The sequence below is a fragment of the Canis lupus genome, chromosome 20 (genome assembly GCF_003254725.2).
Source record: "Canis lupus dingo isolate Sandy chromosome 20, ASM325472v2, whole genome shotgun sequence".
Taxonomy (NCBI): domain Eukaryota; kingdom Metazoa; phylum Chordata; class Mammalia; order Carnivora; family Canidae; genus Canis; species Canis lupus.
The window spans coordinates 7,439,304-7,461,533 of NC_064262.1; the positions used below are offsets into that span (position 1 = coordinate 7,439,304).

Here is a 22,230-nt window from a genome sequence, read left to right on the forward strand (position 1 = left end):
GCTTATGGCTGGGAGTAGTAACAACAGCTGCAGACCAGGGCAATCCAAGAAGGTTGTACCAGGAGGCTCTATCCATTTGCTGTGTGACCCTGAGCAAGTCACTCAGCATCTCTGGGCCTCAGTTGCCACATTGTTAAAATGAAGTGTTTGGTTATATTATCTCTGGAGTTCTTTCCAAGGCCAAAACTCTATGTATAAAAAATGTCTGTGAGCTCCAGTGAATCTTCATATATGCTCCCAGAGAACATGTATGGCCTAGAAATGGGCTCAGCATAAATTACTTTTGCCTCTCCAGCCCTGTACGACTGCCGAAAACCCTGCTCAGCTTTACTGTTTCTCAGCTTCTGTCTCTCCACCTAGTTACTTAGGAATTGGCAGATTCCGGGGGAAAGCACATGGAATGCTGGGCTCCCCTCCATGTGTTTCTCTTCACTCTGGGATCTTGATCCTTCAGGTGTTGGCTTCCTGGAGAGCTCTTTGATGCCTTTAGCAGATTTTTATGTTCTTTTTTAACAGCTCTCCCAGCCGGATTTTCTTTTTTTTTTTTTTTTTCCAGCCGGATTTTCCAGTTGTATATTGAGAGGATTGTTCTCTGCAAGCTAGTTTGTCTTGAGCAGAAGTTCAGTCATACGTTATTTAAGTGAAAATGGCTGGTTATAAAATGTATGCACAGTGGGATCCTATTCATATGCAAAACATGTCTATGTGTTTATGCAGAAGAAATAGTGAAAATGGAAGCTACATACAACCTCTATCTCTGGCTGGGTTTTCACTTTTTAATATTTAGCTGTATTTTTCAAATTTTATACAGTGGACTCTAATTATCCCTAAACTGGGATTAACTTTTGAAGTCATTTATATCCATTTTAAAAATAAGGAAACTGAGGTTAAGAACACGTAAATTCATTTCAATCAATTTTTGGAGGCTTGCTGTGAGCAGAGATCTGTGCTATGGGCCCCTGGGGCATCTAAAGAAAGGTAACACTTAGTCACTTATTCCTTCATCTCAAGTGTCTCCAAATGTGCTTGACTTTGGGATGTGAGGATGAAGATGACAAGAATCTGCCCTCAAGATATTCTATCTGTGGAGAAAAACATCCAAATAAAATATCCCAGTTATAGTGTGGATAAATGCTACAGTAATGATGTGGCAAAGACTGCCTCTTAATAATCATTCTTTCAATATCCAACTAAAAGATTGGATTTCCCAGCCTCCCTTGCAGCAAGGTGTAGTCATGTGACTAAATCTTGGCTAATGAGATGTAAGGGTAAATGTTTTGGGAATTACTGGGAAATCTTTTTATTTTTTTTATTTTTATTTTATTTTTCCATATTCTCCAGCCCCAGCAGAAAGCATGGGCCATGGCTTTCAGTATTTTTATTTACTATATCTGCCCACTTTGAAAAAGAATTTGCAGTGACATACAGTGAAGAGCCAGACACAATCAAAGCATACCACGAAGGTAAAAAAAAATGCACCAGACAATCCAGAAACAAGACAGTGTTACTGTTGAAAAATGAATTTTGCTTTGGGTTTCCTGATGGCCAAGGCAAAAAGGGAAATACGATGGGATCTCAGTTTTTGTTACATGTTAAAATGGCACGGATGATCGTTCATGTGTTTGTGTTTTGCAAACACGCTTTTTAATGCAGTTTCCAAGTGCATGTGTGTGTAAGTGTGGGTGTGATGGAAGACCAAAGGGAAGGAGGACACCTGGCATTCATTGTGTGTGTGGGTGTGTGAAGGGTGAGAGCACTGTGCTCTAGTGAGCATTCAGTAAATAGCAGGGGAAGGTGTGGGTTTCCAAGTGTGAGCTTTGCAGATGGCTGCCTGGGAGCCCATCTTCTCTCTATGATTTACTGGCCTTGGGTGATGTCCCACCTCTGACTGTAGGATTTCTTCCTCCTCCTCCTCCTCCTCCTCCTCCTCCTCCTCCTCCTCCTCCTCCTCCTCCTCCTCCTCCTCCCTTCTTCTTCAGATTTTATTTATTTATTCATGAGAGATACAGAGAGAGAGAGACAGAGACACAGGCAGAGGGAGAAGCAGGCTCCATGCAGGGAGCCTGATGTGGGACCCCGAGATCACGACCTGAGCAGACACTCAATGGCTGTGCCACCCAGGTGGCCCTGACTCTAGGATTTCTGAGCCGTAGAATAAGTAGAATAACGAGTGACGGCACTCAGCTCCTAGGACCCCGAGAAGTTGCAGTGAGGCGACAGTGTGTTTGAAACACTTAGTGCCATGCCTCATCCAGAGTGCGTGCTCAGGGCACACAGAGCCCTGTGCTCTTGGCGTTTGTTTGGAAGGCATTTAGGACCATTGGGTCCCCTGTAAAAGGGCCCCGTCAGTCTTGGGCAACTGCAACATCTAAATGCAAGTTAAAGTCGACACAAGCTTGTTTGTGAGCCAGGCCCACTGTTCATTCAACCCAATTGTGGAAAATAAAGCAGTTGGTCATGTCTGGAAAACATGTGTTAAAATAAAGGTGTGCTTGTTGGGGACATTTGACATGTTGAGTGCAAGCCCTCTGGCGGCAGACGCGGGCACGGGGCAGTGGGGCCCCAGCGGCTCAGGTCGTTTCCCGGGTGGACCTTGCAGGTGGATTTCCGGGGCTGTCCGGAGAAGCTGATCAGACTCCGGAACCTGTAGGGCGAAGTGGAGTGGACGGGGGCCTGGAGTGACAAGTAAGCTCTGTCTCCCTGTCCTCACCTCCCCTGGTGGAAAGACATCTCGCAAAGCATGGTCCTCATGTGGCTGATGGCACAGCCAGTGTGGCAATGCTTTCTGTGCACAGCCTGTTCTGGAAGGAGTATTGCATGGCTGTGGCTGAGAAAAGCAAAGCAGCACCACGTAGCTGGAGCCTTTGCTTCTGGGTCTCTGCTCAGCATGTGCAGATTTGGCAGCTCAGTCACTGAAAGGTTTGCCTGTGTGGGAAATCTTTTTAAAAGGATCAAGCAAATGCTCCTTTCCTTTTTTCTACCATTTGGGATGTAGATGCAATGGCTGGAACTTTAGCAGCAATTTTGACCTGTAATGTCACCTTAGGAAGGGAGCCCCATACTCAGATGATGGAGCAAATAAAACAGCTTCAGTCACTGAAACCATAGAGCTGCTGTATCAGCCCTGGGTTGTCTACCTCCATATTTCTTTTACATGAAAGAGAAACTTATTTTGCTTATCACTCCATTATTTTGAAGTTTCTCTTTCATACAGATAAACCCAATCCTAATTTACACAATTCCTAAAAGTAAAGTGCTATGGGAACAGAGGAGGGAAGGGAGGGAGGAATGAATATTTCTACTCTTGAGCATCAAGGAAGTCAGAGGAGGTATCAAGTGTGTGAAGAGTTCACCAGTGGAATGGGCAGAAGTTGAGAAGTTAGAGGGTTTCAGGCGGAGTGGATCATGCAGGGAGCATGAGCACACAGCTGGAAATGGACATTGGAATGGGCTGGAGATGGGCACATGTGTGTTGGAATCAAGCAACCTGGACTCAAATCTTATCACAATCTTTAGCAAGTCACTTCATTGCTTTATGCCTCAGTTTCTCCATCTGTAATATGAAGATAATAGTAGTATTAACCTCATTGGGTTGTAGTGAGGATAACATGAGTTAATAAATGAAAAATGCTTAGAGCACTACTTGGCAATGGTGAGTGCTCAGTAAATGTTGGCTGTCATATGCCCATCTGTAAAATGAGGTAATCATAGTCTGACCTCAGCTCCCATGGCCCCAGGGGCATAGAAAACTCTGTTAGGCATTTAAGATTCTTCTGCTCAGCCACATGGCCATTTTTCTGCCAGAGTTTGCTTTAGGAGAAGAGCATGGGTTTTTCTACATTCAATCTCTTTGAAGTTATGTGGGGAATCTGGGACCTTTCTCCAAGCTCTGTAGCTCTTTCTCCAAGCTCCGGGCCCTATCCAGTGAAGGGGCAAGTTCAAGTGTGCCTTTCCTCAGGAGTTTGTACCATCTACCTCCCCCTTTGCTGCTGCTCCAGCTGTCTCTCCTACCCTTGTCTCTGTCAACCTTTTAAAAGGAAAAAGTAAGTAAAATCCAGTTTATTCAGGAATAGTAGAGGAATTGCAACTCGAGACAAGCAAAGGAATCATAAGTGAGTCCCCAGAACAAATGAAGAGAGTGTTCTTTATAGAGGAAGAAAGGGAGTTGGGTGAGGTTGTTTTGAACAAAATTCATTGGAAGAAAAATGAGTTTGAAGTGGTGGCAGCCTCTCATTGGCTGCAGATGAGGGCAGCTTGTCTTTGCCAGCCCAAGGGAAAACTTCCTTCTTCCTGCTGCACTATGCAAGCTGCAACCATGGCTTCCCTACTCCAATTCTGAGTTAGGTTTCCTTAACACATTTTTACATCTGGAAACTCTTGCCTAGTTTCAGAGAAGTGGAGCCTTGCCCCTAAATACGCTGCATTTCCCTTTATTAATCATGTCATCAGTACACAAGAATCTTTTCCTGTTGCTCCTGAGATCCTAGAGTTTTGAAACTCAAAAGCCAGGAAAAGAGTTTGGTTTCTTTCTTTTTTTTTTTTTTTCCTGCACAGCCAGAAAAAGAAAGTAGCCTTGAGATAGCAGCTTAAGATAAGACTTCTGGGTAACAGAAATTAGCAAAAATGGAAAACAACTCAATGAGCTTCCTCCACGCCCCAATCAGAATAGCTGAAATAAAAGTGAGTGACAACATCAAGTATTGGCCAGAATGTGGAGCCCCTGGAACTCTCATACATGCCTGGTGGAGATGCAAAATGGTACAGGCACTTTAGAAAACTGCTTGGCAGCTTTAATAAACATAGATCTGCCTATGATCCAGAAATTCCACTCCTAGGTATATCTTTGGGGGAAATGAAAACATGTCCACAAAATCTGTACATAAATCATAACAGATTTATTCCTAATAGTCCAAACTGGAAACAACCTAAATATCCACTCAAACAGGAGTTTGAATAAACAAATTCATAGTACAGGATACTATATAGCAATAAAAGTAGATGAACTACTTACTGCTGCCCACAACAACACAGAAGAAAAAAAATCATTATTTTGAATAAGAGAAACCAGTGCATAAAAAGTGAATATTGTACAATTCTACTTATATGTAGTTCAATAACTTGCAGGACTAATCTACAGTCTTAGAAGTGGTTACCTCTAGGAGAGGGGTGGGGAATGGGACTGTTAGTGACTTAGAAGAGGCACTAGAAGCAGGTGCCAGAAAAATTCTATACTTTGATCTTTGGGATGGTGACACAGGTATGTAGAGATAGGTAAAAATTTTTAACATTTGTGCATTTTACCATGTGTAAATCAGTTCTAAAAATCTCATTTTAATTAAAAAACAGAGGTTAATATTTCAAAAATAACATGCCACTCTTGGTGCTATGAAGAGGTAAACACATAGCACTCTGTGAGAGCCCAGGAGGGGTATTAACCACACCATGTGTGGGATGGGTGTGTGGAGGGAGGGGTGGGTCCCTAAGGAAGACTTCCTGGAGGAAATGATAGCTCAACTAAACTTCAAAGGACTTGAACTGAAAGTCAAGCAAAAGATGTCGCTATGGGCATTCCAGGCAAAAGGAGCAGCATGCCAAAGGACGGGATGAGTCACAAGAGGACTTAAGTGGGGTGGTGTGGGGGTGGGGAGATGAGACTGCAGATGAAAGCAGCAGCAGTCAGATCTGACAGAGCCTCATAAGCTGAAGAGGAGCTCAAAGTGGGGGCCTGAACAGTTGTGGTCAGACCTGGACTTTAGAAAACCTCCCTCAGGAGGAAGGGAGGTCAGTGGTATATAGAGGGAGTTGCAATAATCCAAGAGATGGGGATGTGTGGTCTGAGCTAGGGCAGGGGAAAAAGAGTTTGGGGTTGAGAGAAGAGCTTCCAGGACACTGAGGAGGTAGACCTTGGCAACTGTAATAGTGGGGGGAAGTTAAGGAGACTGTCAGGATCTCGTCTTTCATGTCGTAGTGGAGCCAACTGCTGAGAAAAAGATCAGAGGAGGTAACATCTGTAAGTGTTGTAGTGGTTAGCCAGATGTTTTGCCTGTGCAGCCCCTGCTGGCCCCTTTCCCTTGTGACAGAACCTTGTCTTTGGGACTGAGAAGTTACTCCTTCCTAACCTCAGGCCAAGTACCTAAAGTGGAGGTGATTCCACTTCCCAGCTTGTAGGACATGTGGCCCTGGCCAATCAGCAAGTTCCAGCTCTCTGGTGGAATGCAGTGATTGGTTCAGGGATTGACACGTGGCCCAGATTGCTCCAATAAGAGTTAGCCCTGGAAATTCTGCTGGAACTCTTGGCAAAAGAATCCTCTATTTACTTCTGGGGTTGCCTAGCTGGTGGAATGGAAGCCTGGAGCTGCCGATGGCTCTCTTTGTCAGTAAGAAGGGGAACGGCTGGGGGCACACGGAGGGCTCAGTGGTTGAGTGTCTGCCTTTGGTTCAGGTTGGGATCCCAGAGTCCTGGGATCCAGTCCCACATCAGGCTCCCCACAGGAAGCCTGCTTCTCCCTCTGCTTATGTCTCTGCTTCTGTGTGTGTGTGTGTGTGTGTGTGTGTGTATGTGTATCTCATGAACAAATAAATAAAATCGAGAGAGGGAGAGAGAGAGACTGCCTGAGAATAAAGCCAGCACTTGAGTAAACAGCTGAAAGAAAGAGAGCCCTATGCCTGATGATATTGCTTGGGCTTTTAGATCCAGCCATGCCTGAAGACTAACCTGTACTTTTCACTTTTGTGAGCCAATCACTTCTCTCCTTGGTGTAATTCTATTTGAGTTGGGCTTTTTGTCACTTTTAACTGAAAAAGTTCTGATGACCACAGGCTCCACTGAAAAGCTTTAGAGGTACAGAGCTTCTGTTAGGAGTGATGTAAAAGTTCTGGGAACGGATGCTGGTGATGGTTGCACAACATTGCGTATGTGCCTACTGCCACTGAATTGTACTCTCAAAAGTGATTAAAATGGTAAAATTTATGTTGTGTCTATTTTATCACAATAAAAAAGTTAATTAAAACTTTTGAAAGAATATGTTATGAGAGACAAGTGACCCATTCCCCACACAACAGGTAGAGGCCCCTTTGATGCACATTAAATAATCTTTATTAAAAATCATTCAGGGGCTTCCTATTCCACTTAAAATTCAGCTCACACACCTTCCCAAGGTCTACAAGTCTCCCTGTCATCTACCCTTGCACCTTTCTGTCTTCAAGTCCCACCCTCTTGCCTGGGCTCCCTACCCTCCAGCCACTGTAGTTTCCTTGCTGCAGGCAAACAGAGCAATCTTTTGTCTTGTCTTGGGGCCTCTGCACTTGATGGTCCTTCTAAGTGGGACAGTCATTTCCTCCCCCACTCCCACCCTGCCCCCGCCAATCCTTCCATGGTCACCTCACCATCATTCAATCTATACTCAGTTGCCGCCCTTTGGAGAAAACTTCCCTGAACACAGTAGTGCCCCCTGCCTATCATTTCACCCTTCATGTTCTCATGGCTATCTGCAATGGTCTTTTTCTTTGTTGGTTTGTGTTTATTGTTTTTCAGCCTACATTTGAATGTAGGAGGGCAGCGGGAGGGCAGGAACGTTGTTCCTCGTGTTCCCAGCACTTAGACCAGTACATGGTCTGTAGTATGTGCTTAATAAATGGTACTAAGTGAACCATTTGCACAGGTGAGTTTCTTACAGACAATTCTGCAAGTCAGGAAGCTGAGCCCAGAGAGGGGAAGGGACTTATCAAAAGCATCCTACAAATCGATGTCAAAGACAGACCTAGACCCAGACTCCTGGTTCCACATTCAGTTCAGTTTCTGTAATTCCCCTCCACCACTTTTTGCCCAAAGAGTTGCAAGGCTGCAGTGATTTTCCCCTCTGATGCAAGTATCTCAGAACAGAAAGAACAGTGAACTAGAGACCAAGGGACTTGGGAGCTGGGTCTAGCTCTGCCATCCACACACCCTCCAGACTGGGTTTCCTTGAGGACAGAGGCATTGCTAGCATCTAGGGCACTCATAGTAGAGTAGGCACTTAGACAAGGTTTGCTGAATGAGTAAGTGATTGCTTGCATGAAGTAAATGGGTTTCAACAAAGGATGGTGGTTAAGACCTCAAAGTCTGAGCTAGATAGAATTGAATTCAAATCCTGGCTATGCCACTTTCTAGTTGTTGGACACCTGATCTCACATGAAGAATATACTTGGCATCATCTATGATAGTCTCCCAAGATGGGTCCTGATGCCCCTTACCCCCTGGTATTTATGTTTGTGTGTAGCCCACATTAAATTAGGATGGGCCTGCATCAACCCATAGAATACCACAGGAGTGATAGTGTGTGACTTCTGAACCTAGATGATAAAAAATATTGCAGCTCTTCCTTGGACTCTTGTATGGTTCATTGGGTAAATCAGCTACCATATTGTAAGGACACTTAAGGAGTTCTGTGGAAAGAAGAACCAAGCCCCATCCCCCAACCCCAACAGCCAGCACCAATTTGGGAACATATGAGCAAGCCACTTGGAACTGGATTATTTAGCCCAGTCAAGACTTCAGATGACTGAAGCCTCAGCTTCATGAGAGACCTTGGGATAGAACTGCCCATCTAAAGTACTTCTGCATTCTTCACCCACTAAAACCACAAGAGAAAATAGATGATTATTGATTGTTCAAGTCACTAAATGTTGAGGCAATTTGTTATACAGTATCAGGTAACTAATATATTTATTCATCTTTATCATTGACATATACTGAGAGCTTACCATGTGGTTTTTCATCAAGCCCTCCTAGTAATGCTATGAGATCGGTATTCTTATGCTTGTTTTATAGACAAGAGAACTGAGGTGGAGGGCAGTGAAATTTCTCCCTACAGAGCCCCTGAGCTGAAAAGCTTTATGGTCAGGCCTGAGAGTCAGAAAATCAGATACGTATGACCCAAGACAAATATGGCTCTAGGATCCCAGGAGGGAGAGAGGAATTTTGGATCTGGTTTCTGGTAGTTTTTCTCGTAGGTTGAGAGAACACTCCGAAAGCAGCAGACACACCCCCTGCCCTTGAGCACCTGATTAGTGGGCATCAGATGCTTATGAATAGTGTATGGTATTCTGTTGCTGAGAAACACACACACATTTACACAGTAATGATGAAAAATAATAACCCTTAATAAGAGTCTGGCACTTGGCATATATTAAGCTTCATACCTTCAGAATTCCATGGAATCCCACCTGTCAAGTAAGCTTGGTTTAATGGACTGAATGTGTCTCCCCTCTCCCAACCAAATTCATATGTTGAAGCCCTAGCCCCCAATATATGGTAGGTATTTGGAGGTGGGGCCTTGGGGAGGTAATTTGCATTAGATGAGGTCATGAGGGTGGGGTCTTATGACAGGAGTGCCTTATAAGAGAGCTCTCACCGACCATGCTGGCACCCTGATCTCAGACTTCTAGACTCTAGAACAGTGAGAAAATAAATTTATGTAGTCTAAGCCACCCAGTCCAGGGTATGTCACAGCAGCCTAAGCCGACTAAGACACATGGCAATGTACGTTTTACAGATGTGGACACTGAGACCCAGAAAAAGGTATAGGATTCTGAAGGGTCACACAGGCTTTAAGTGGCAGAGCTCAGATTAGAACCTGGCAATTGGGTGTCTTTACAAGTGCTAAGGGCTGATAGGGAGTTAGTAGGGTTCATCTAAGGGAGGTCTGGGAAGAGGTGAGCAGGGAGCAGGGTTCTGAAGTGGGGGGTGGCATAGTGCAGAGGATGGGGTGTGGTGGGCCTAGAGGGGCAGGGTGAGCCCCTGGGAGGCTCCTGGGAGGTGTGAAGGCAAAAAGGGAATATAGCCAGAATGGAAAGAATGAGGAAGTCTGGGTGTGTGGAAGAGGTTTGGCTGAAGGAATTTGGGTGTTGGGTGCAATTGCAGCAGAAGGGTTGTGCAGAGTGAGGGATGGTGGAGCTGGGGCCAAAGTCAACTACTGCGCCTAAAGCAGCTTATTTTGCTTCTTGGGTGGTTTTAGAATATTCACAATATTTTGCAACCATCACCACTGTCTACTATTACCCAAAAAAACAACTCCATATATCCCAATTCCCCCCTCCCCCGTTTCCTGGCAACACTAATCTACTTTTTATCTCCATAGATTTCCCTGTTCTACACTTTCATATGAATGGAATCCACTTTACCACATGTTGTCTGAGGTGACTGTCTTCTTTCAGTTAGCATAAGTTTATCTATGGCTTTCAGGATTTATCTATGTTGTAACATTACTTCACTCCTTTTTTATGGCTGAATAATTTTCCATTGTGTAGACATTCTACATGTTTCTGTATTGATTCATTAGTTGATGGACACTGGGTTGCTGCCTTTTTTTTGGCTGTTATGAATATTGCTGCTATGAACATTCTTGTACAAGTTTTTGTGTGAATATACGTTTTTTGTTCTCTTGTGTATACATCTGGTTATGGAATAGCTGCATCCTATGATAATTCTATGTTTAACTTTTGAGGAACCACCAAACTGCTTTCCAGAGGAGCTGTACTATTTTACCCTCCCATCCCCAGTGTTTGAGTTCCAAAGCCTCCACATCCTTGCCAGTACTTGTCTGGTGTTTTATATAGCCAACCCAGCGAGTGTGAAAGGGTATCTCATTGTGGCTTTGATTTGCTTTTCCCTAATGACTAATGATATTCTGCATCTTTTCATATGCTTATTAGCCACTTATATAACTTCTTTGGAAAAATGTCTATTCAGATCCTTTGTCCACTTTTTAGTTGTTTGCTTTTGTGAGACTTCTACATAGAATCTAGATACTAGACCCATATCAGATATATGATTTGCAAATATTTCCTCCCATTCTCTAGGGGTTCCCTTTTTCTTTCCTCCTGTTTTCTGATGAATAGGGCTCCTCTGGGACTGGTAGGGACCTTACCCCTGGTGCCAGAGCATGGAACACTCTCCCACCATGGAAACAAGTGGCTCCCCAGAGGTCTCACCCAAGAGGACATGCTAGTACCTCAGTATACCTTTACAGTGAGTGCCCTGCCTGCCAGGCACTCAGGGTGTAAGTCTGAAGACAACATGGTCCCTTCCCTCTTGGGCTCTCCATCTCCATGAACAATACCTACAATCACCCAGACTTTCAGGAGGGAAACTCCAGTGCCCCCTCAGACCACCAGCCAATTTCCCACTGTAGCCCTCATCTCCCTCCTGTCTCCTGCCCCCACATCCCAGTCCAGCCCCCTCCCCATTACCTGAAAGATTTCAATAGCTCGATAATTGCCCCTAGACATCCCAACTTGCTTCTTCCAGTCCATTTTCCCTTCCATCAGCGCAGGAGCAGAGTGACTTTTCTTAAGAAAGAATCCCATCATGAGTCTTCCCTCACCAACAACATCTACAGTCAAGAAAGAAGGCACTTGGTTTAGACGGCTTTCTCCACCCTCCTTCTTAACTCAGCAGATTGAACCTTCTCCCAATTTCCCAACTCACCCCACCTCCACACTGGGCCGAAATCACTCACTCTGACACAGGAAATAGTAAGGAGATGTCAGTGAGAAACTCCAAAATAGGTCATGGGCTGGACAGCAATAGGTCAGGGAAGAGCTGGGAGTTTGTGTGGGGGAGGGGAGAGGACTTCAATCATGCACCTGCAGCCACATGTTCAGACTTGGACGGGCAGGCCTGCTAGGTACTCAGCAGTCTCATCTGAGTCTCTGGGGTGTGTGAGAGCCTGAGTCAGCCCTAGGTGTTGGGAGGCAGGTTCCACTGCCACCTGGACCCTCCTAGGTTCCTCAAACCCAAGCACTGAGAAAGCCCTAAAGATATCGTGGCCCACCGCTCATCCGTGTGCCTCTACTAAAACCCCATTCTTCCTACCTCAAAACTGGAAATAATGGCACCCCCTGGGGCTGTTCTGGAGCTCAAAGAACACATGTGTCTGGAAGGCACATCTAGACTGTTGTGTTAACTTGTAGAACAGATGGGGAAACTGAGACTTAAAGAGACAAATTGGTAATTTTCAACCCTGGCTGTGGCTAAAGATCACTAGGAGAATTTGTTGAAAACAAGGATTTCTGGATCCTACTATGGCTTCTGATAGGGGTCCTGTTGTCTGTGTTTTTTAACAGGTGACTGCTGGGAACCAGGGGAACAGCCGACTGTGCTGGGGATACGTGGAAAGGTGTGGGAGGGTGCATTCTGCTTCTCTTCCCAGAATTCTTTTTTTTTTTATTTTTTTTAAGATTTTATTTACTTATTCATGAGAGACACACGAAGAAAGACAGAGACATAGGCAGAGGGAGAAGCAGGCTTCCTGCAGGGAGTCTGATGTGGGACTTGATCCCAGCACCCCAGGATCATGACCTGAGCTGAAAGCAGACACTCAACCACTGAGCCACCCAGGTGCCCTCTTCCCAGAATTGTGAGATGTGCCTCTGGCAAGAGGTCACTGAGGTCCCAGCGGTGTGTGGCTGGCCACCTTACTTTCCCAGACTGGAAGCCAGAAGCTGGCTTTCCTGCTGCCAAGCTGCTGAAAATATTTCTCCCTGCTGGATTTGGCTGCTAAAGATGTTCTGGGGAGAGAAGTCTCTGGCGGTACAACCCCTAATGAGCTGGGAAGGGGAGGTTTGGGGAGGGAAGCTCCCTCCATCCTATAGCGAAGAGAACTGAAACCAAATTTAAAAGGAAACAGATTTGTCTTGGGGCAGAGTGGGGACTGCAATGAGGAGGGGGTTGGCTAAGGCAGGCGCTTAAGCAGTCATCTCCTTGTCTGTCTCAGGCTCCTGGCACCTTTCTCGCTCCCTCCTTGACCTTTCCATCTAAATATGTTCTCTGGACAGGGTCTGAACCTCAAATGCACTTGTCTCAAATCCACACTCAAATGCAATTGTCTAATAATAGCAGTCTAAAACATGACTGTATTCCCTCTTTCTTTTATCTCTTTCCTTCCTTCCTCCCTCCCCTCACCTGTCCTTCCTTGGTCTGCTTTTTAATTTTGCCTCTGGTCTTCAGCTCATAATCTAAATTGCTTTCCCCAGGTCTTTATTTCTTCATTTATTATTTGTGTTTTCCATACATTTTTTTTTTGTGTGTGTTTTCCATACTTGCTCGGCAAAGCTACCACTCTGATCATGTCCACTCTCAGCCAATGCTGTGTCCACCCCCACACAGCTGCACTAAACAACCACTCTGCCTGGACTCACTTTAAAATTCGTGACCTTGAATGTCAAGAGAGCCCTTGGTACTGCGTGGCAATTAGGCTTTACCTACCTACCCATTGGTCTCCAGCTCTGTTAGACTACTGTTCCACTTCTCTGCTCCCCTAAATTCATAGTGCCTGCCCCCGCCCACACTCTCCACTGCCTCTTCACTGACAAAATTGAAGTGGTCTAAATGTCCACACACCGACCATGAGAGAACCCTTCCACCAGCGTCTCCACCCCCTGTACTCAGGCTTCCCACCTGCCGCCACAGGTGAACAGCCCATGAGCTCGACTACCTGTCTCTGTGCACTGGACCCCAGCCCCCTTCATCTGCTCTTTCTTCCCATACCATCATTTTTAATCTCTTCTGGATCATTCTCATCAGCATACAAATACGCCATTATTTCTCCCATCTTTAAAACAACAACAAAAATCTGGGCAGCTACGTGTAAAAGATTAAAACTGACCCACTTTCTCACACCATATGCAGAAATAAACTCAAAATAGCCTAAAGACTGGAATGTAACACCCGAAACCATAAAATTCCTAGAAGAAAACATAGACTGTAATTTCTTTGACATCCGTCTTAGCAACATTCTTTTGGATCTATCTTCTCACGCAAGGGAAGCAAAACCAAAAATAAACAAGTGGGACTATGCTCAATGAAATAAGTCAGACGGTGAAAGACAAATATGGTGTGATTTCACTTACATGCAGAATCTAAGAAACACAACAAACAAAACAAAACAAAACAAGAACAGACTCCTAGGTACGGAGAAGGAATGGTGGTTACCAGGGGGTGGGTGAGAGGATGGGTGAAACAGGTGATGGGGATTAAGAGGTATAAAATTCTACTTATAAAATAAATAAGTAACAGGGATATAATGTACAGCCTAGGGAATACAGTCAATAATAGTGTAATGACTGTATGGGGACAGATGGTAACTAGACCTATGTTGGTGATCATTTTGTAATGTATAAAAATATCCAATCACTATCTTGTACACTGGAAACTAATATAACATTATATGTCAATTATAATTCAATAAAGAAACAGTGATGCCATCACTACTAAAAAAGATCTTCTTGGCTCCTCTTCCCCCTTGACTATCCCTTTACGTCTCCCTGTTTGTATTAGTATTGCTCTATGGCAGTCCACCCCAAATTTAATGACTTCTTTCAATTAACAACTGTTTTATTATGCCCCCTTGACTGGGCTCCCCCAGGCAGCTATTCTGCTTTGTGTGGTGTCAGCTGCAGCTGTAGCTTTCTGGAGGCTCCACTGGGCTCAGTTGTCCGAAGGCCTGTGGTTGGAGCTGCCTGGTGGCTGGAGCTTGGTTTGGCCCTGTCGAGGGCAAGACCTCCACTCTCTCTTCCACATGGCTTACCTGTGTGGCTTGGGCCTCTTACAGCATGCTGCCTGGGGTCTAGCAGTGCAGAAGCTTCCAGGCCATGTTATGAATTAGGCCTGGAACTGGCACAGTGTGGCTTCTGCCACATTTAATTGGGTAAAGTCAGTCACAGGGACAGCCTAGATCCAAGATCCTCCTTGAATACCAGGAGACAAGGTCCCCGGGGGCAACCAAGCAACAAACTATCACACTCTCCTTTGTACTACAACTCTTCAAAGGAACTGTCCATCCTCAATCCTTGCAAATACTCCCTCCTGTTCTTTGTAAATCCATTCTAATCAGAGGGCCACTCCTGCTGTTCCATGGATGTCCCTTTGGTCAAGATGGCGAGTGGCCGCCTCATGGCAAAATCCATGCTCATTTCTCAGATCTCGTCTTTTACTTGGGTTAGCGAAGTTGACTGCTCATTTCTCTCATCTGATTTCAGGACCCTGTGCTCGTCTAGTCATTGCTTAGCTCAGTGGTTTCCCCTGCTTCTCCTTCACTGGTTCTTTTCTCTCCCCAACCTCTTGATGCTGACAGGACCTAGGGCTCGGTCCTTGATCCTCTTCTCTCCTCCATCTGCATCATGATCTTGGTAACCTCATCCAATGTCATTGCTTTCAATACCATTTATGTGTAAGTGACTCCACCTTTATGTCTTCAGCCTAGACCTCTCTTAAATTCCAATGATGGTGACTGCCTGTTTGACATCTCCACCAGAGAGCCAATGCACAGCCAAACCCATCGTGTCCAAGACCAGGCTCCTGATTGTGTGCCCTCCCAAAACCTTGACCTGATGCCAGCTGTCCCCATTTAGGTGAGTGGCAACTCCTTACTCGCAGTTACCCAGGCCAAAAGCCCCGATATCAAAACTGATTCCTCTCTTCCTCTGACATCCATATCCAAATCCAAATGAAATCCCGCTGGGTCCACCTTCAGAATATACCCAGATTCTGACTATCTCTGTCGTTTCCACTGCCCCCACCATCCCCTGTGAGCCACCATCCCCTCTTAGATGGATGACTTCCCATAGCTCGCTCTGCTTCGATTCCAATCTCCCATGGTCTACTGATTTATTATAAGAGTTTTCATAAGGATCCTTTTTTTTTTTTAAATTCAGAAAAAAAAAATCAGAAATAAACTCTTACATTTAAGGTCAACTGATCTTCTTTTAAGATTTTATTTATTTATTCATGAGACACACACACACACACACACAGAGACACACACACACACATTGAGAGAGAGAGAGAGAGGGGCAGAGACACAGGCAGAGGGAGAAGCAGGCTCCATGCAGGGAGCCCGACGTGGGACTCGATCCCGAGACTCTAGGATCACACCATGGGCCAAAGGCAGGCACCAAACTGCTGAGCTACCCAGGGATCCCCCCGAAGGATCCTTTTAAAATCTAAGCCAGGTCACATCCCTCCTCTGCTCAACACCCTCTTGTGGCTCCCTGTCATTCAGCAAAAACACCAAAGTTCTCACCATCACCTACAAGGCCCTATGTGACCTGGCCACCCTGTGACCTTGGACTCCCCCTCTCCCCTCCACTCACTTTGCTCCAGGTGCTTGGCCTCTAACATTATTGCTGATACACAGAGGCACACTAACATCCAAAACCTTTGCATGGAACATTCCCCCACCTGGAATGCTCTCCTCCTAGCCCTTTCAGGGCTCCTTTCCTTACCTCATTCAGATCTTTGCTCGGAGGTTACCTTCTTCATGAGTCCATCCTTCATCTCCCTGTTTAGAATGGCATCCCATCCCTGCCTGCTTGGCTTTTCCATCTCTCCCTGCTCTTTTCTCTCATCAATAGCTCTTAGCCTTCTAACATACTCTATATAATTTAGTCATTTGTTATGTTTGTTGTTTATTGTCTGTTTCATGCTGCTAAAATTGAAGGGTCACAAGGGGAAGAATCTTCGTCTCTTGCTCACAGATGCATTCTATTGCCTAGAGTAAATCCAGGTACAGGGACAGTGCTAAAATTTTAGTTTTTAATTTTACTATAAGTATCTTGAATCCTTTTGAGTATCTCAAATTCTTTGTGACACAAGGCAGGCTGTGGACAAATTTATTCTTGCATTCACCTACTCATCTAACCATCCATCCATCCATCCATCCATCCATCCATCCATCCATCTAACCTACTGCCTATCTATTCACTCATATCCATTTATCTGCTTATCACCACCCATTCACATCTGTCCACTTGTCTGTTTATCTATCCATTCATCCCATCCAACATATTTCCAAACAATATTTCAACAAAACAATTTTGAAGCATTAGCTTTTGGCCAAGCGCTGTGCTGGGCTCTAGAGTCAAATCCATGACAATAAAATTCTGACCTCTGAGGTGACAGTAATAGGATAACTGTTACAGGATGCTTACAAAACAAAAACAAACAAACAAACAAAAAAACCACAATCACTGGGCCTTAAGTCTTACTACAGGGAATGACACCAAAAAAGACACTTGGTGAATTGCATGGGTGGAGGTAGATGGGGGGAGGGGGAAGACAGGGGGAAGTTGCCAGTTCTTCTCCTGTCTCTGCTTCAGGCTCCCCTTGCCCAGCAGCATGCACAGACCTGGGATCTCTGGATTCTACTCGCCCCTCTCATCCCGGTCCCCAAGCCTCAGGCTCCTCACCTGTGAAATGAGGCAGCAGCATTCTCTTGACAGAATTCACTAAAGCACATGGGAAACTTTCTGGTGCCTGTGGAACTTAACCTGCTGCACATTCTAACCCTCAGGAAGCTGATGCCCAGGCTCCACCTCCAAACAATGAAATCTGAACCTTCTGGACCAGGGTGGTATCACCTTTTTAATCATTTGGCAGTGGGACCTGGGCATTACTGTTTTTCAGGAGCTTCCAGGGGATTCTAATGTGCAGCCAAGCTTGTGGACTGCTGGAGGTAGAGCCATTTAATCAATACTCCTTATCTATTTAATTGATCTCAAATATTGCAGCTGGAGAAAAGTGGATTTAATTAGAGGAGACGAGACATTTGTGAAGATGCTGAAGACAATGTCTGGACACTGTCAAAGGCCTCACAAGTTGTACGTTGCTTCTTATCTTACTCTTAACTTGTTTTTTATTCAGTTTTTGTCAGAGGAAAAACTCATGTTCCTAAATCTAATTTTTGGAAGAGGGAGTTAAAGAAAGTAAGAGTTGGAGAGAAACCCTCAAAAGCTCAGACCCATAGAGAGAGAAAGAGAAAGGAAGAGTAAGGGAGAGAGGGAGAGAGAGAGGGAGAGGGAGGAAGGGAGGAAGAGAGGAAATATTACCAAAGTTCCCTTGGGTGTTAGGGCGAGACCTTGCAAAGTGAATATTAGTGGGAAAAATTGTTTTGAAAAGGCAAATTCCAGGGTCCCACCCCCTCAGGATTCTGATTTATTATGGTCCAAGCTAGGACATAGGAGCCTGTCTTCTCAGAGCCCCCCACCCCTCCAACCCCTCATGTGGCTCAGGCCATCCTGGAGGCTGTTGCTTTCAAGAGCTGTGCCATTCTTTCCTTTACCCGCCCCTTCCCACCCCATCCCTGCGAATTGCAGCTGTTTGTGTTGTTTTATACCTTCTATGTTTCCTTGGTTCTTCAAAAAGGAATGATAGAAATAAAGTTATTTTCTTTAGGGGAAAAAAAAGAGAGACACAGGGAGAGGGAGAGAGATATTTTCTTGAGTTAATTGGCCAAGAGTAAGTGAAGAAACAACAAAGAAAAATCTGTGGAAGCACAAGAGCATCAGCCAGAGATCAGTGCCAAACATGAGTGGTGAGAGAGCGTGCTGGGCAGGGGCTCCATCCTTCCAGAGGAAGGGGGTGTCTTTCTTGGTAGGGAGAAGAGCCTTGGACCATTGGAGGGTCCCACCTCACAGTCTTATTGAGAGGGGGCACCAGTCCAGATCCCCTGAGAAGACCCCAAGACAGGAGGCATGCAAAGGATTTGGTGGGGGAGACACTTGTGAGGAATAATGAAGGGGAGGAGGAGCAGAAGGCAACAGGAGAGCCTCAGATCCAAGTGCAATTGGACACCTGTGAAAGCTGAGAAGAGGCCTCCAGTCCAGGAGTGAGTAGTGCAGAGAAAGCCAAGGCCAGGAAAAATGGGGAGCCCCCAAACAAAGACTGTCTGTTAGAGGTCTCCACTGGGAGGGAAGGCCCAGCTCTGATACCCCCACTGTGCTCAGTGGTTAGGAGCCAACTAGGACAGCAAGTGGAGGCAGTGAGCCAACTGCACAGGAGGGGGTCTTAAAGGGGCAGCTCCATGGCCACCGCAGACACTTACCCAACAATGGAAACATTCATTTGTCCAGGCAAGGTTATCGAGCTCATGATAAACATAAAGACAGTGTGACTATGATGGTGAACAAGGCAGGCATGTTCCTGCCATCCAAGAGCTTTTATAGCACAGCTGGAGAGACAGCATCACACAATGAACCAGTCACAATTAAGAGACACTAAAAGGGAAAAAAAAAAAAAGACACTAAAAGTGTCTATCAGGAGTAGGTGACCATTTGGTTCACCATCTAAATCTAGACCCTTTGGAGTGAAAGTGAATGCTGTTAATAATTATGCCTGGACAACTGGCATCTATTGGGACTATCTTAGGAAAACTGGGATATACAGTGATCCTGAAATAGAGAAGCCCCATATAGCCCAGGGAAGACCTCCTTGAGAAAGGGACTTTAGAGCCAGGATCTGAAGGCTATGTGGAAGTTAACCGGTTGCTTGGGCTTCCATCGTATGTCATCAGAGCCTGGTGATCCCCCCTGTATGGCTGGCACCATAAGAGTTGGTTAACTGTTTGGTGACTGATTTCTCACCATCTTAGGGACACCCATGTCGGGGATGTCACCAATGTCTGGAAGACCGCTGCCTGGTATTCTTTTGATGGCACTGAAATGGAAACACAGGGCGCCTGGAAGAATCTGTCGATAGCTTTCCCTCCGCCCTTGATTATGTCATTCAGGGCAGAGAATAAGGGAATCTGTTGACATTAGATTATAACCTATTTTTACCTTTTTTAATAGAGAATTTTCTTTTTTTAAAAAATATTTTATTTATTTATTTGCAAGAGAGTGAGAGCCCTAGAGAGAGAGAGAGAGAGAGAGAGAGAGAGAGAGAGAAAGAGAGCAAGCATAAGTAGGGAGCAGAGGAAGAGGGAGAAGCAGACTTCCATGCTAAGCAAGGAGCCTGACATGGGGTTTGATCCCAGGACCCTAAGATCATGACCTGAGCTGAAGGCAGACACTTAACCAACTGGAGCCACCCAGGCGCCTCCATTCTTACATTTTTTGAAATACCAATGAAACTGCTTTCCCCTAATCTTTCTTAAAATTGTTGCAATATACATAACATAAAACTTGCCATTTTAACCATTTTTAAGTGTCCAGTTCAGTGGCAATGCATCCATTCACACTGTTGTGCAGCCATCCCCACCATCCACCCCCAGAACTTTCTCATCTGCCGAAACTGAAATTCTGTTAAACACTGACTCCCGACCCCCTCCCCCAGCTCCTGGTACCCACCATCCTACTTTTCATCTCCATGAACTGCACTCCTCTAGGGACCTCACAGAGGTTGAGTCACACACTATTTGTCCTTTTGTGAGTGGCTTACTTCACTTAGTACAATGTCTTCCAGGTCCATCCATGCTGTAGTGTGTGTCAAGATTTCCTTCCTTCTTAAGGCTGAATAATATTCGTGTATAAATTTACCACGTTTTATTTGCCTGTTCACTCATCGGTTGAAATACGAATTATTTTTTTACCTTATGGCTATTATGAAGAATGCTGCCATGAACATGTGCATAGAAGTATCTCTTCAAATCCTTGCTTTCAATTATTTGGGTATATACCCAAAAGTGGAGTTGCTAGATCATAGGGTAATTCTATGTTTAATTTTTTGAGGCATTACCTCACTGTTTTCCACAGCATCTGCAATTTTTCACATTCCCACCAGCAATCCACAAGCCTTCAAAAGTTCTCCACATCCTCTCCAATACTTGTTAACTTTTCCTATAGTCTTTCAGAGGGACTTAACATTTTTTTGAGGTAATTGTAGGTTTACATACAATTTTAAGAAATACTGTGGAGAAGGCTAATATATTCTTCTGTCAATTTCTCCCAATGGTAACACCTTTCACATGTATAGCCTAATAGTACAATCAGGATATTGCCATTACAACAATCTGCTGCCCTTATTCAGATGTCAGTTTTACATGCATTCGTGTGTGTGTGTGTGTGTGTCTAGAAGCAGTTTTTTTGCAAACTTATCCTCCTTGTAGATTCAGGTGACCCTCCTCTTGTAGTCAAAATACAGAACAATTCCATCACAAAGATCTACAATAGGGATTTTAAAAAAAAACCTTTCGGGGATCCCTGGGTGGCGCAGCGGTTTAGCGCCTGCCTTTGGCCCAGGGTGTGATCCTGGAGACCCGGGATCGAATCCCACGTCGGGCTCCCGGTGCATGGAGCCTGCTTCTCCCTCTGCCTGTGTCTCTGCCTCTCTCTCTCTCTCTGTGTGACTATCATAAATAAATTTTTAAAAAACCCCTTTCGTTTTGGAAAAATTAAAACTACACAAAAGTAGAGAGCAAGGTGTTATTGATACCACGTGCCATCAGGCAACTTCAGTAACTCTGTGTTTATGGCTGATTCCGTTTCCTCTGTAGCCTTGCTTACTCCCGGATTATTATGCAGCAAATCCCAGCCTTCTCATCACTTCAATGCCAAGCATATCAGACAAGAGACAAAGACATCACTTTTAAGCAGAACCACAACACTACCCTTATGGTCTATCGCCTGCCCCTTGCCAGTAATAATCCCCAAAAGGGCTTCATAGGGAATTGGCAGATCTTGCAGCTTCTCCTCCAGGCGACATCCTAGGAAAGGCACACATCAGCTATGAATAAGTTGCTGAAGGATAACAGACAAGAGTAACAAGCTCTTTTTCTCCCAGACCTCACAACGAATCCATCAGAAAAGCCCGTCACTCTATCTCCAAAATAGAATCAGTATCCAACCACACGTCGCCACCTCTGCTCCTGTCACTGTGTCCCAGCCTGCACTGTCTTTCACCTGGGCTGCTGCAGAGCTGCCTCTCTGCTCTCACTGCCCCCACCTCTGCCCCCTGCAGCCTCATCTCTGCACTGAGCCAGAAGGATCTGTCAAGACAGAAGCCAGAGGATACCCCTCCTCTGTTCAGCACCCTCCAAGGGCTTCTCATCTCATTCAAAGCCTAGACAGTCACCCCCACACAGCCTCCCATCACCTTGTGATTTCGTCTGCTGCCCTCCTCTGCTACAGCCAGAGGCCAGTAAGCTGTGGCATAGATGCCCTGGGCACATTCCCACCGCAGGGCCTTTGTTCATGCTCTTCCTTCTGCCTGGAATACTCTTTTCCAGATGTCCACTCAAACTTATCCCCTTCAGGTCTCTGGTCTAATGTCATTGTGCAGCTTCTGTTTGCATGCCTGGATCTTCTCAACACCTATTTCCACCCTGCTCCGTCTTCCTGGTGCTTACAATAGGGACTAGATCAACAGAACCTTCGCCCTCTAGCTTTCACTGGGTTTGGCCAATGGAAGGCTCCATAAGGAGTGAGGCCAGGTATTTATTCCCTGTGCTCCCTCCCAGGAGACTGTTACAGGCCAGC

General features: G+C 45.2%; 1 long non-coding RNA gene across 1 annotated transcript; it reads left to right on the forward strand.

Annotated features, from left to right (window-relative positions):
- The first annotated feature begins 6,292 nt into the window (after positions 1-6,292).
- Positions 6,293-21,096, forward strand: LOC112661685 (uncharacterized). Its single transcript, XR_007404134.1, has 4 exons — positions 6,293-6,377; positions 15,238-15,390; positions 17,548-17,637; positions 19,407-21,096. It is a non-coding gene; the product is annotated as an uncharacterized LOC112661685 (long non-coding RNA).
- The last annotated feature ends 1,134 nt before the right edge of the window (positions 21,097-22,230 follow it).